This window comes from Urtica dioica, chromosome 8 (genome assembly GCF_054948205.1).
Source record: "Urtica dioica subsp. dioica isolate 48M chromosome 8, U.dioica_male_clone48M_v1_H2, whole genome shotgun sequence".
In the NCBI taxonomy this organism is placed as follows: Eukaryota; Viridiplantae; Streptophyta; class Magnoliopsida; order Rosales; family Urticaceae; genus Urtica; species Urtica dioica.
In genome coordinates, this window is record NC_142763.1 from 45,634,232 (window position 1) to 45,648,101 (window position 13,870).

Below are 13,870 nucleotides of genomic sequence, written 5' to 3' on the forward strand. Positions count from 1 at the left end.
GTTGTTTCAGGTGCGGCTTTTGTCGCACCTGATGCTATATTTTGTACTAGTGTCATTAACGAACTTACCAATAGTTCCATGGCATTAGAAACATTTGTGTTCCTCTCAAAGCATCCAACCGAGATGCAATATGATTCACTCGATCATCGAAGCTCTTAGGTCTAACATCGATTGCAACTTCCACCGGGTTCACAAATCGATATTCGGTTTGTCGATTATTCGCGTACAAGTTCCTAATCAATGAACAAGTTATATACGATTTTTCGTAATTAAAATAAATAGTTTTTTTTAGTATACATACCTCATGTATATCATAATAGTTGTGGCTCCAATCTCCTCGGATGCTAAGAACTGTTCAATATCTTCTTTTAAAACCATTAAATCCGCATGAGTGCAAAATACTACAGGATCGATGTCCATAGTGTATAAATGATCTTCTAGAGTGTTTGCCACAATATCCAACAACGTCATAATTGGATTAGCGACATCTTGAGTGAGTGGGACAGTCGGAGGAGGCGGTGGGTAAGATTTTGGTTGCGTTCTAGGCGCGACGGGAGTTGATTTGCCTTTCTTCTTCGAGCTTCGTATGGGAACATGCATACACTTTCAATTACATCTATAGTAATATATAATATAACCAAAAACAAAAATATACTTACTTCTTCATCATCTGGTATAACTAGTCTCTTTGGCCGTGCAACAATAGATTTTATCGCGTCGGATAGAATCACCATCTCGTCATCTACAGGAATGGGAAGTGGATCGTTCATGTGCTTGTCTTCTACAAACATCACTGCAACTCTGACATTTTCTGCATCTAGACACCTCGTGTGCATCATGGGATTCGGGTTCTCATCGATCATTAAAATTCCCGATGCGACGATATTGTCGATGTTCCCAATTGCAAGCAAACAAGTAGTTTCCTATAAGACAATAACAAATAATTATATTCTATTTGAGCGCTATTACGAACAAGTCACGACAAATATACTAACCTTAGTAGATGGAATACGTGTCGCATTTTCCGCAATTGGAGATGGCACGTACGGCTCGGCTCCATTTGGATTAACGGGTTTTTTGGGTCTCTTAATCTTAGATTTGCGTGGCGGCGGTTGTGGCGAGACACCTTCAGTGACCATAAAGTCTATTAACTCCTCATCTGTGAAATCTAGAGGATTAGGAGAAACAAAAGGTGTGCGAGGTGATCCTTGTTCTTCGGATTATGGATGTGGAACCTTCTTTTTTGATCCTTTGGTTGCCTTTTGTTTTCGCATCACTGAGGGACCGGGTTCTTCCGTACACGTCTCCTAGTTTAACTAAGATAAAATTTATATTATTATTTGATCCATGATAGGAAGGATATACCAAAACTACTTGATTTTATTACCTGACGTGGTTGTGAAGTTTGTGGTGTTTGTGATGCAAACAATGGAGAACTAAAGGACGGAGGATTAGGAGAAACATGAGGTGTGTGAGGTGGTCCTTGGTCCTTCTTTTTCGATCCTTTGCTTGCCTTTTGTCAGTGCCCGAGTGAGGCTTCGGGTTCTTCCACAAACGTCTCCTAGTTTAACGATAGTAAAATTTATATTATTAGTTGATATATAATAATATGATATACCAAAACTACTTGATTGTATTACCTGATGAGGATGTGGAGTATCATGTTGTTGCGGCACCTGAAACGGAGTACGTTGGGGAGTATAGTGTGGTTGAGGCATATGAAACAAAGAACTGAAATCTCCATGATAGGAAGGAGCTTGTTGCCATTGTTGAAAAGGAGTACTGAAATCTGGGGGGGAACTGAAAAGACGGTCCCCTGCTCCAACCTTCTCGCCTCTCTTGCTCTAAATTTCGTAGTCTCTCTTCAAAAATCTTTCTTTCTTCTGCGTATTGTCGAACTTGCTCGGCGAGAAGCTTATTTTGCTCTAGAATCGCCATGTGATGTTTTTGACTTTGAAGTTATGCTTCCTTTCTACTTTGTGAGTATTTTTCCCAATAGCTAGTCGGTGTTGTGGTTCCCCCGACACCTCGCACACGTCCGCTGTACTCGGGCTTGTTAATAGCCATTGACAAGATACCAGCTCTTCCAACTTCTTGTAAACCTCGCCCTTCTTTTAGTGCATTTATCCGAGACTACAAAATGCATATTATTAACACATATTATCATTTCAATAAATCATTCGAACAAAGTTCACAGTTTACTCACCATTTCTTTTTGAACGCCTAGTGCATCATCTACAAGCTCTCCTTTGGCATTTCTGTGTGACTCTATCCAAACCGAGGCACGATCCGGTATAGCTCCCTCTAGATGCTTCTTCCTCTATGTTAAGAACATGAATTCTAGTAAATATATACAAAAATGGGACGATACATATACTATTAATGAAAAATAAGATACCATTTTCTCTCGTAACTCCGCGTACGATGATTTAATGGTAAAAAGCGTATATGATTCATATACACAACTTTTTGCCCATATTTCAGGTATTCACCTTTAGTATCGTCTGCACAAATCGGACATCCCTTAAAGCCTTTGACAGAATAACCAGATAATTCTCCATAAGCTGGGAAATCATTTATGGTCCATAACATAACAGCCCGAAATGTGAATTCCTCTTTAAGATGTCCATCAAAAGCATGGACACCATTTTCCCACAACAACTTCAGTTTGTCTATCAATGGAGCCAAATACGCATCAATGTCATTACCTGGTTGTTTGGGACCAGAGATAAGTAGAGATAACATCATGAATTTGCGTTTCATGCACAACCAAAGCGGGAGATTATACGTCACAAGAACCACGGGCCAAGAACTGTATCTACTGCTTTGTAGACTATGTGGATTAATACCATCGGATGAGAGAGCGAGACGAAGATTTCTAGACTCTTTGCCGAACGTCGGCCACTTTGAGTCAACATGTTTCCAGGCAGACGAATCTGCGGGGTGTCCAAGCTTTCCATCATCGATCCTTTGGTTAGCATGCCAAGTCAAACTTTGAGCATGCTTAGGATTTCGTAATAATCGACGAAAACGCGGAATGATTGGTAGGTGCCACAATAGTTTTACAAGGATTTTAGATTGCTTTTATGTATCCTTTTTCTGCTTCCACCTAGAAGCTTCATACATTGGACACTGCTCAAGAGTTTCATACTCATTACGGTAAAGGATGCAATCATTTGGACATACATGAATTTTCTTATATCCCAAACCAATAGCCGCTAGAGCTTTTTTTGCCACATATACAAACGAAGGTATCTGATTATTTTCTGACAATATATCTCTTAGCAAGCCAAGAAGTTCTGAGAACATAACATCGCTCGATCCGTATTTGGCTTTTAAGTTGAATAACCTTATTAAGGTTAAAATTTTGGTGAACTTGACACAACCAGGATATAGAGGAGTTTCGGCGTCACTTAAAAGAGAATAAAGCTCGTCAGGATTGTCTTGAAGTTCATCTTGCAAATCATTAACCATCTCAGCGATGTAAGGGGCATCAACGTCTTCTTCATCGAAATTATCTTGAACAACAACATTATGTTCTGCCACATAATTTTCCCCATGGTGTATCCATATCTTATAGCTTTGATCGATACCCTTACATATCAAATGTTCTTTTAGGGTAGTAATGTTACCCAAGCTTAAATTCCCACATTTGACACACGGACATGGAATTCTCTCTATGTTTTCACATACACTAAGACAATGGTCCAAGAACTTTCTCACACCATCCACATATTGGTTTGAATCTCTACGAGCCGACATCCATAACATATCCATAATAAAGCTATACACAAAAATTAAACCCAATTTAAAAAAAAGACATCTAAACTACATAACATATTTGATCATCTCAACACAACAAAATCACACACAATTCACGTGCAACAAAAAAAAGCGATATCTAAAGTCTAAACTACTAGCGAAACATAACTTATTTAATCATTACAAAACAACAAAATTCGCACACAATTCACACACAATTCAGGTCCAACAAAAAAAAGAGACGTCTAAAGTCTATAAACTACTAGTAAATGTTGTCGGCCCGTCAACGATCGACAGGGGACAAATCACAACGCCGCCTCCCGGCCGACCAAGTCCCATCCGGCAAGCTCCCGGCCGGCAGCCTCCCGGCCGGCAGAAGGGCTCGCCTCGGCCTTGGCTCAGCCAACAGCCGGCCCAAGGTTTGCCTCGGCCATTGGCCGGCCCAAGGCTTGCCTCGGCCATTGGCCGGCCCAAGGCTTGCCTCGGCCATTGGCCGGCTCAAGGTTTGCCTCAGCCATTGGCCGGCTCAAAGGTTGCCGGCTCAAGGCTTGCCTCGGCCATTGGCCGGCCCAAGGTTTGCCTCGGCCATTGGCCGGCCCTAAGGCTTGCCTCGGCCAATGGCCGGCCCAAGGCTTGCCTCGGCCATTGGCCGGCCCAAGGCTTGCCTCGGCCAATGGCCGGCTCTAGAGCCTCCCCTCGGCCATTGGCCGGCTCTAGAGCCTTCCCTCGGCCATTGGCCGACCCAAACTTGTTCACTCGGCCAAGGGGTCTTCAAACCACCCCTTGGCTGCCTATAAATACAGGGGCCGCTCCCCTAGTCCAGGTAATCCATTCTTGAGTACTGAAACGCTGTCGAACTCGTACCTCGCTCGTTTCTCTCAAGTCTCGGCCTCTAAACACCCCTAAAACCTCTATACTCCACCTCAATCCCACTAATGTTGAGCGTCGGAGAGGTAAACAGGGGCACCCCCCCTGTTTCCCCTTTGTAGTTCACAATCTCTTTCTTGCTTTTTAGGTATCGAGACAAGGTGAGCTTCACCCACAGCTAAGGGACGACTTGGGATACCAAGTCCGACACTCTCGAGCCGGAGTGAGACCACTTGGTCCGGCCTTGGGTCTAACCACTCTGGGCTCCTAAATCGTTGTCCGAAAAACAGCGACATCATTTTGGCGCTAGAAGGAGGGGAGCTCTCAACCTTGACGACGCATTCCCTCTACCAGTTTTCTCTTCTTGTTCTCACGACTCTCGAGAGATGAGTCACATTCCCACCACCTCTGCGGGTACACGAGCGACGAGCTCGAGGTACGGTCTCCGACTCCTCGCACACCGTCTTGAAGGGCAACCTCGCGATAGCGAGAGCCAGCCCCAAGACCCGGTGAACGACCCCGAGGCCGAGCTCCGAGAGGACACGGCCCGGCGGCTCGCGGAGCTCCTTGACCGTCCCGGCGTTGACGGCTCCCTCATCGCCAATCTCCTCGGCTACGACGTTGAGGATCGATCCGCTCAAGACGACTCCGACCCCGACTACGTGGGGGAGTCAAGGACCAATGAGGCAACTCCTAGCCTCGCTCGAACGCGGCCCGAGAGGGCCGATGGTGTGTTGGCCGATCCTTTGCTCCCGGCGCGACGACAAGCACGGTCGCAGTCCCGGGGACTCGCCCCCTCGGTTTCAAGAGGTGGCCGGACACGGCCCCTCGCCGAGGAGAGAGCGACCCTGGTTGACGACGGGGCCGATAGCCGAAGCGCTCGCCGGACACTCCGACCAAGGGCGACCTCGCCCCGCCGCGCGCCGAGCACGGACCTTAGAGAGCGCTTGACGGCGCAGAGAAACTCCCGAGGGGAGGATCTCCGCCAAAGGCTCAATTCTCGGAGAGACGCACTCCCCGCAGCGACTCTCGGCCGGCCTCGGGCCAACGTCGTGGACCAAGCGTCCAATGAGCGCCAACCGGCGACTCCTGTGGCCCCGACGGTCAGCCCTGCTAACGGGCTTGACGTGGTCACAATGATTTAGAGCCTCCAAAACCAAATCATCGAGATGAGGGAATCAGGGAGGCAAAGGCCCTACGGGGGGATCGAGGAGTCATACTCTCCCTTCGCCGCTCAAATCCTCGCGCAGCCTTGCGTGGGGAACTTCAAGTTGCCGTCCATCCCTCCTTATGACGGACGGACCGACCCAAACTTCCACATCCAAGATTACGAGACGTGGATGACAATGCAAGGGCAGCCAGACGCGACCCTATGCCAGGCCTTCAGCCTGACCCTCACAGGGTCGGGCTTTGGGTGGTTCCGAAGCTTGAGGCCTGGAAGCCTCCCGTCCTTCCGGGCCTTGCGAGAGGCTTTCCTTGCCCGCTTCGCCACGCTTGTGGCACAAAAGAAGTCAAAGACCCACCTCCTCTTCATTCGGCAAGGGAGATACGAGACGTTGAGACAATACCTCGCTCGCTTCACCGAGGAGTCTCACAAAGTCGAGGGGTTCGACGACAAAGACGCCATCACGGCGATCACCGAGGGAGTTCGCACGGGCGACTTCCTCAAGTCCATCGTCGGGCAAGTCCCACGAGACATGGCGGAGCTGATGACGAGAGCCCGCGCGTATATGGGAATCGAGGACTATCTCGATGGCCGAGACGGCCGGAAGTCAGGAGGGCAAGGTAGTCGCAGCCGCGACGACCAAGACGAAGATAGTCCCGACCCTCGAAGGAAGAGGAACAAGGGAGGCCAGGCCCCTAACGGTCGCTCCCCCTCCCCGGGCCGAGATCGTCACACATCGATAGCTTCCGAGCGTTATCGACGTTCACCCATCTAAACACCTCGCGAGAGCGGATCCTGGCTTTGCATCGCGACGAGCTAGGGAGCCCCGTTCCACTCACAAGGGATCCCGCAAAGCGAGATCGAAGCAAATTCTGTGAGTATCACCGAGACCACGTGCACCTTACGTTCGAGTGTTACCAGCTCAAGCGCCAGATCGAGGCCCTCATTCAGGATGGGAAGTTGAAGGAGTACGTCCTTCGAACAATCGGGACGGCCGCGGCGCATAAAGGCCGTCCACGGCAAGGAAGGAAGGGTCCAGCGACGGTGACTGTCACGGACCGGGCAGCGAATGAAGGACCAGAGAGCTCAGAGCTGCACATCGTGCGCTCGATCATGGGCGGCCCGGAGTTTGGGGACTCGTCCACGCAAAGGAAGAAGTACGTGCACGAGGTTTTCCAAGGAAAAATTGCGCACTACATCAACCATACGTACGAGGCCCCCCCTCCGGCCCCGTTCGAGTCCATGTTCTTCACCGGCCAAGAGGCGACACGAGTTCTCCACCCACACAATGACGCAATAGTCGTCTCGGCCCCGGTCGCCAACAATCTCGTCCGAAGAATCCTGATTGATAACGGCAGCTCGGCCGACATCATCTTCAAATCAGCGTTGGACAGGATGAAGCTGACCGGACTAAAACCGACCCCAATCTCGACCCCACTCTTTGGCTTCTCCGGGGAGAGGGTCATGACGGAGGGCACTATCGACCTCCCGGTCACCTTCGGGACGCCGAGGGGGCTCGAGGTCACTCGCGTCGTGTCATTCCTGGTCGTGGACCAGCCCTCGGCGTACAACATCATCATCGGTCGCCCGACTCTCAATCGTTTGAAGGCCATTACGTCCACCTACCACTTGATGATGAAGTTCCCGACTGACAAGGGTATTGCCATTATGTTGGGAGATCAATCGATGGCAAGGATGTGCTACATCCAAGGCGTGGATGGGAAAGGCAAGGGAAAGATGGTGAGCACCATCTTCCAACTCAAAGACAAGGTCGAACCTCGGCTACCCAAAGACCCCCACTCCCATCTTCTCTACGCCTGATTTATGTCATTTTATTTCCGGTTATATCTCGACATGATAATTAGATTACATTTTGCCTCGAAGCCTTTATCTTGTTGCATTATAATTTCTAGTCTCCCCTGCGAGTACACAAGAAACTCGGGGGGCTAATGGGAAACAATGCTCAACGAAACGAAAAAAAAAAGTCCCAGAGAAAGACTTCTCACGTAACTCCTCGAGATGAGCTCATTCCTCGAGTCGAGCTTCGAGTCCGCGAGTCGACCGATACTCCTCGCGCCGACTCTTCACAAAACTAATCGTGCAGGCTCTACGTGAGTCCTAGAGTCGAGTTCGATTCCACGAATCGACTGATACTCCTCGTGCCGACTCTTCACATGTCTCCTCGAGATGAGTTCATTCCTCGAGTCGAGTTCCGAGTCCGCGAGTCGACCGATACTCCTCGCGCCGATTCTCTACAAAACTCCTCGTGAAGGCTCTACAAGAGCCCTCGAGTTGAGTCCCAAGTCCACAAGTCAACTAACTACTCCTCGTGCAGGCTCTACATGAGTCCTCGAGTTGAGTCTCGAGTCCGCGCTCGCCGCCCAGCTCGTGAGCCGATAGGCAATGAGTTACAAATGGGTTCAAGGCCTGCGTCCGTTGGGCGTATCTGGTCTAGCCAGAGTCCACGGGAAACCTCGCCACACAAATGTGGCATCGCGCTCGCCACCCAGCTCGTGAGCCGATAGGCAACGAGTTACAAATGGGTTCAAGGCTTGCGTCCGTTGGGCGTATCTGGTCTAGCCAGCGTCCACGGGAAACCTCGCCACACAAATGTGGCATTGCACTCGCTGCCCAGCTCGTGAGCCGATAGGCAACGAGTTACAAATGGGTTCAAGGTCTGCGTTCGCTGGGCGTATCTGGTCTAGCCAGAGTCCACGGGAAACCTCGCCACACAAATGTGGCATCGCGCTCGCCGCCCAGCTTGTGAGCCGATAGGCAACGAGTTACAAATGGGTTCAAGGTCTGCGTCCGCTGGGCGTATCTGGTCTAGCCAGCGTCCGCGGGAAACCTCGCCACACAAATGTGGCATCGCGCTCGCCGCCCAGCTCGTGAGCCGATAGGCAACGAGTTACAAATGGGTTCAAGGTCTGCGTCCGCTGGGCGTATCTGGTCTAGCCAGCGTCCACGGGAAACCTCGCCACACAAATGTGGCATCGCGCTCGCCGCCCAGCTCGTGAGCCGATAGGCAACGGGTTACAAATGGGTTCAAGGTCTGCGTCCGCTGGGCGTATCTGGCCTAGCCAGCGTCCACGAGAAACCTCGCCACACAAATATGGCATCGCGCTCGCCGCCCAGCTCGTGAGCCGATAGGCAACGAGTTACAAATGGGTTCAAGGTCTGCGTCCGCTGGGCGTATCTGGTCTAGCCAGCGTCCACGGGAAACCTCGCCACACAAATGTGGCATCGCGCTCGCCGCCCAGCTCGTGAGCCGATAGGCAACGAGTTACAAATGGGTTCAAGGTCTGCGTCCGCTGGGCGTATCTGGTCTAGCCAGCGTCCACGGGAAACCTCGCCACACAAATGTGGCATCGCGCTCGCCGCCCAACTCGTGAGCCGATAGGCAACGAGTTACAAATGGGTTCAAGGTCTGCGTCTGCTGGGCGTATCTAGTCTAGCCAGCGTCCACGGGAAACCTCGCCACACAAATGTGGCATTGCACTCGCCGCCCAGCTCGTGAGCCGATAGGCAACGAGTTACAAATGGGTTTCAAAGGCTTGCGTCCGCTGGGCGTATCTGGTCTAGCCAGCATCCACGGAAAACCCGGTCACGCGAACGTGACACCGAGGCCCCCCGAGGCCCAAGTCGTGCTAATTGATCACGCCTTCACTGGTAGGTCGAGAAAATAAGCCGCGCACAACAGAGACGTGCAAATCGATTACGCCTTCGTCGGTAAGTCGAGAAAATAAGCCACGCGCAACATAAGCCATCCCTCGTGACGCACAAAGGCCGTCCCTCGTGACGCACAATAAGTCATCCCCCGCGATGCACAATAAGCCGTCCCTTGCGACGCACAATGGCCGTCCCTCGTGACGCACAAAGGCCGTCCCTCGCAACGCGCAAGGATCGTCCCTCGTGACGCACCAAAACAACCTCTCGCGATGCGTTGAAAACCTTTCTGCGGCGCACTCGCGAACTCGAGAGGGTTCGTCTGGAGTCCGCGCGTCAACATGATTCTTGAGTTTCCACTCGACCCACGCTCGACCGGAAACTCGGGGGGCTAATGTTGTCGGCCCGTCAACAACCGACAGGGGAAAAATCACAACGCCGCCTCCCGGCCGACCAAGTCCCATCCGGCAAGCTCCCGGCCGGCAGCCTCCCGGCCGGCAGAAGGGCTGGCCTCGGCCTTGGCTCAGCCAACAGCCGGCCCAAGTTTTGCCTCGGCCATTGGCCGGCCCAAGGCTTCCTTCGGCCATTTGCCGGCCCAAGGCTTGCCTCGGCCATTGGCCGGCTCAAGGCTTGCCTCAGCCATTGGCCGGCTCAAAGGTTTGCCTCGGCCATTGGCCGGCCCAGGGCTTGCCTCGGCCATTGGCCGACTCAAGGCTTGCCTCGGCAATTGGCCGGCCCTAAGGCTTGCCTCAGCCATTGGCCGGCTCAAGGCTTGCCTCGGCAATTGGCCGACCCAAGGTTTGCCTCGGCCATTGGCCGGCCCTAAGGCTTGCCTCGGCCAATGGCCGGCCCAAGGCTTGCCTCGGCCATTGGCCGGCCCAAGGCTTGCCTCGGCCAATGGCCGGCTCTAGAGCCTCCCCTCGGCCATTGGCCGGCTCTAGAGCCTTCCCTCGGCCAATGGCCGGCTCTAGAGCCTTCCCTCGGCCATTGGCCGACCCAAACTTGTTCACTCGGCCAAGGGGTCTTCAAACCACCCCTTGGCTGCCTATAAATACAGGGGCCGCTCCCCTAGGCCAGGTAATCCATTCTTGAGTACTGAAACGCTGTCGAACTCGTACCTCGCTCGTTTCTCTCAAGTCTCGGCCTCTAAACACCCCTAAAACCTCTATACTCCACCTCAATCCCACTAATGTTGAGCGTCGGAGAGGTAAACAGGGGCACCCCCCTGTTTCCCCTTTGTAGTTCACAATCTCTTTCTTGCTTTTTAGGTATCGAGACAAGGTGAGCTTCACCCACAGCTAAGGGACGACTTGGGATACCAAGTCCGACACTCTCGAGCCGGAGTGAGACCACTTGGTCCGGCCTTGGGTCTAACCACTCTGGGCTCCTAAATCGTTGTCCGAAAAACAGCGACAACAGTAAACATAACATATCACTACATATATCAAAAACACAAAAAATAATCATTTTATATTATCTAGTGCACACAATTTTCAAGCGACGCCCAATATAATATGTAAAAAAATGACATTTTATAAAATAAAATAAAAAAACTTACTTGGATGCTAACACGGGCGGCGGCGGCGACGGCGAGTGAAAACCGGATTAAAGGCGTCCACAAGCTAATGAGAGGCTGAAAATATGTAACAACAAATTTAATAAAATGTTTATTAAAAAAAAACTCTAGCTAAGCCCGACGACGGCGACCGGACGAAAGAGGGGCGGAGGGACCGGCGGCGACTACGGGTGCGGGGACGGCGGTAAATAACAACAAATGCACATCCTGCGCACCGAAATCAATAAAAAATAACCTAAGAATCTTTACTCATAATATCATGAAATAAAAAAAAAACAAAAAAACCTAAAAGAAACCCTAAAACTAACCTCTTACCCGTGCGTCACGACCGAAAACGTTCACCAAAACCACGACGCCGGCCGAAGTAGAGTGCTAGAATTATGTAATGGTGGTGGAGGTGGTCGGTGGAGATGTGTAATGGTGGTGGAGGTGGGTTTCAATGGAGGACTTTCGAGAGAAAATGTCGAAGGAAGAAGATGAAGTGCGAAATAACTGTTGTGCGATTCTACTTATGCATTTAAAAAAAAAGGGGGGTGTCGCTCGTTTTTTGAGCGACGCCACGCCACGTGTATGTGGCGAGCTGGCGTCGCTCAAAAAGCGAGCGATGCCAGGCCACGTGGCCGAATAAAATTAAAATGCCTTAATTTTAATCTTTTCCACGTCAAACGAGTTCCAAAAAATAATGTTATGCGTCGCTCAAAAATTTACCCGACACAAATATAGCGACTTCTAATAGGTATTTTGTAGTAGTGTTCTTTTCATATTGCTAATATATATGTGCTTTTATATTTTAGTAATCATGTCGAACCCTATTATGGCCCTGTCGTCGAAAGGCGTCCTGACTGGTGAGAACTTCCCGAAATGGAAGTCTAACGTGAATATTGTGCTGGTGAGTGAAAACATTCGCTTTATCCTCACTGAAGAGAGACCTCCTTTTTCCGACATCAAATTCATCCCGCTCACAGAAGGATGATTTTGATAGGTGGACTGTGGCTAACAAAAAAACCATACCTACATGCTCGCAAGCATATCTGATGCATTGCGAACAAAGTTGGAAGGTAAAGAGATTGTTGTGGAGATACTTGACTCACTGTAGAAAATGATTGGTGTTACCAGTCATTTTAGAGGAACTGGAAAAACAAAAACACGCGACGTCGGCCGGGCTTCGCCTGTCGGATCGCCTGCCGGGCCCTAGCCCGTGCACATGTCGGCCAGCGCGCGCGCGACATTGCCAGGCCCTCGGCCCGCGTGCGACCCTGCGCCCCGACCCGCGTATGCCCATACGCCTCCGGCCCTCTGGCGCGCGCGCGCCGTGTTCCCTCACACGCCCGCGCCCCTGTTCCCTCTCGCGCACGCTCGGTCGCGTGTATCCTGCTCATTCGGCCGTGCGCTCCAGCGCTGGCCGGACCACCCTCAGCGAGCGCCGACGCAACCCTGTTGGGATGCATGCCCGATCGCGCTCTCGGCCGGGCCCTAAGTCCATGCGCGCCCCGTGCCCGACAGGGCCTCATGACCATACGTTCCCCACGCCCGGTCGGGCTTCATGTCCCACGCGCCCCGTGCCCTGGCCGAGGAGGCCACCCACACGCACACCGTGCCCCGTGGCTGGCCATCCGATGGGCCCCCAAGGGGCTGACCCATGCCCTCCTCCAACTCTATAAATACCGCCCCCTCTTCACTTGAGGGGGACCTTGAATCTTTTGGGAAAAATCTCTCTCTTGGAGAATTCTCTCTTCTCTCACCGCTCTCTTGTGACATTCCAAGAATTCTCTCCTCCTCTCCCAGCTCGGCTCAGAAATCCGAGAGCCCCCCCTCGATGAGAGGAAGCGCGTTCCAATTCTGCAAGCCGAGTCTTCACAGCGCACAAGCTGCACCCTAGTTTCTTGACCCCTGAGTTAGAACTCTAAGCTACGAGTCAAGTGACCCCTCTAAATTCTTCAATATAAGCTACGAGTTAGGTCTTTCTCTAAAGTCTCAGGTTCTCTACCTCCAAGTCGAAGATAGTCACAACACCTACACTAACTACGTTCTGAGCTGATACCAGACTACAGGTACATAGGCAGCCAACATTTTGTATGGTCACACCCTCCAATACACACCTTAGGGTTTGGGGGGTGCAACTCGGCCTTCGAGTTCACATTTTTGGCTTGGACGCTTTCACTTGGTCCGGCCTTGGATTGAACCTCTAGTAGTTTTAAATCATTGTTCATTTTTGTGCGACAACATTTTGGCACTAGGAGGAGGGGACTTCCCGACTTATGTAGCCCAAAATCCCTTCCACATCATAACCTCTCCTTTCTCGCCTTGAGAAAGACATGAGCGACCTAGCACCCGTTCGTTCTGAGGGCGTGAATAACCCTGAGAACACAACTGGAGTGAAGAAATACTTCTTGCGCTCCCGAATGCATGGCGACGAGGAGTCTCTCAACGACGAGAGTCACACTCCCTCATCATCTCCACCTCAGGATAGCCGGATAATCGCATCCTTGAGATGGAGGAGAAGATCCGCCAACTAAGAGCGGCCAATGCAAAGTATCACCGCCAACTGGCGAGCAAGGGACCTATGCAAGATGTTCCTCAAGGGGAACCTAAAGACCTCGTGGATGAAGGACATGACTATGATCCTGACTACGAAGGTTTGGAAATCTCGGCGGATATAGAGACTTCTCTCACTAAAGACGGCGAACTCCCCATTGAGATTGAAGCCAGTCCTTCGAATCCACCACCTAAGAAAAAGGTTATACTTGTTTCCTCCCAAGAGGAGACTTCCCGACGTTCAGCCCATGACCGACTTGGTCAAAGAGGAAATGTTAGGGAAGGCCATGCAACTCGGT